Below are 2,341 nucleotides of genomic sequence, written 5' to 3' on the forward strand. Positions count from 1 at the left end.
CGAGTCCGCTGTCCTAACCACTGGGCCATTGCGCCTCCCAATAATAATAATAATAATAATAATAATAATAATAATAATAATAATAATAATAATAATAATAATAATAATAATAATAATAATATTAATAATAATAATAATAATAATAATAATAATAATAATAATAATAATAATAATAACAGGATCAAAGAGAAATAATAGGAAAAACTGAACCGCTACGACGATTTGAAGTGGGAAATGCGAAGCTTGTGGTCAATGAGAAGAGTAGATGCGATACCAATAGTAATTGGCGTACTTGGAGTTATCGGCACTCAACTACAAACATGACTGAAAAAAATTGGTGCAAACGTAAAGATAGAACACCTACAAAATCAGCATTGCTTCTAAATGCAAGACTTCTTCGCAGGGTTCTTGAAGCATGACCAGTAAACAAATGTCACCTTAGTCTGCTGGCTGTGGACAGCTGACACTGTCCATCATAGCCAGCAAAATAAGCTGAGAGTTTTGATCAAATAATAATGATAAAAATCCTTTCTACTATAGGCACAACGCCTGAAATTTGTGGGGAGTGGGAAAGTTGACTCGATCGACTCGAGCACATGAGTGATACTTGATTTACCGAATCTGAAAGGAAGAAAGACGAAGTCGACTTCGGCAGAATTTGAACTCAGAAAGTGCAGATGGACGAAATGCCACTAAGCATTTTGTTTGGTGAGCAAGCGATCCTATCAGCTCGCCGCCTTAACAACAACAACAACTTCATAATTCACTCCATAATTGTCCACGGTCATATGGCGTAGTTGTTAAGAACGCGGGCTACTAACCCCAAGATTCCGAGTTTGATTCCAGGCAGTGACCTGAATAATTATGATACATACATACATACATACATACATACATACGTCGAAAAATACCTTAGGAATGAGAACCCAGGTTCTAAATTTCCCCAAGACACCTGATGAAGGCTGGAGTGTATATCAGCCAAAACGTTGTGTTAAGAACAAACAAGATGAGGACAAATATCCGTCAAATGTAAATAATGTACATAATTCCTCAACTCTTAAATATAGAACTGTATTAACAACAACATCAACAACAACTATAACAACAAACACAACAACATCAATAATAATCATTTGTAACATAGGTAGAAGGCCTGAAGTTTTGTGTGTGGGGTACAACCAATTATATCGACTCAAGTAACTGACTTCTACTTTTCTTTTATTGACGCTACAGGGATGAAAGGCAAAGTTGAACTGGGTGGTATTTAAAGAGCCGGAAGAAATACCACAAGGCGTTAATAGCAATAATACATTTCTTTTATTGTTGCAAGAGCAATGAGCAATGAATAGGGTGGCAGGTGTATTACGAGACCGTAGCAATGGGAGGGTTATATCGAATATAAGAAAACGACTAGTTTATGATTAACATCAGTATGAAAATGTTTGGTGATAGTGGTGGTGATGATGATGATGATGATGATAGTGGTGGTGGTGGTAATGATAATGATGCTGATGCTGATGGTGACGATGCCGCTGTTGCTGCTGATGTTGAAGATAATGATGACGATAGCGATGATGACGGAAGACTACAATGATGATGATGATGGTGGTGGTGGTGGTGTATTGGTAATGATGATGATGATGATGATGATGATGATGCTGATGATGATGCTGATGATGATGATGGTGTTCGTGGTGGTGTGTTGGTAATGATGATGAAGATGATGACGATGATGATGATGATGATGATGATGGTGGTCGTGGTGGTGTGTTGGTAATGATGATGATGATGATGATGATGATGATGCTGATGATGATGATGGTGGTGGTGCTGGTGCATTGGTAATGATGATGATGATCATGATCATGATCATGCTGATGGTGATGATGATGATGACAACGATGATGACGACGATGATAATGAACGGCAAGATATTTCGTGATTGGTAGTGTTTTGACGCCTGTATTGGCAGCAAAATTCCGACCGATTGATTAACGCTATTCGTTCTCATGACAAGGCCACCGTGTCAGACACTGTTTTCCATCACATCCACCCCCACCCCCACCCCACGCCTAAAACTATTTTCATAAAAGACAAAAATATGGTGCTGTAGGACAAATGAATAACTCTCCTTCTCTAATTAAATGCTAAGCAGGTTTTCGTTGCATGCTTTTAGTTCAACCGGGTTTGTTCCTGTAAATAGAGGAGCACCCGTTTTCCTCTTCACAGCCGTCATCATCATCATCGTCATCATCATCACAACCATCATCATCATCATCATCATCATCATCATCATCATCATCATCGTCATCATCATCATCATCGTCGTCATCATCTATGT

The sequence above is a fragment of the Octopus bimaculoides genome, chromosome 1, assembly GCF_001194135.2.
Source record: "Octopus bimaculoides isolate UCB-OBI-ISO-001 chromosome 1, ASM119413v2, whole genome shotgun sequence".
Taxonomy (NCBI): domain Eukaryota; kingdom Metazoa; phylum Mollusca; class Cephalopoda; order Octopoda; family Octopodidae; genus Octopus; species Octopus bimaculoides.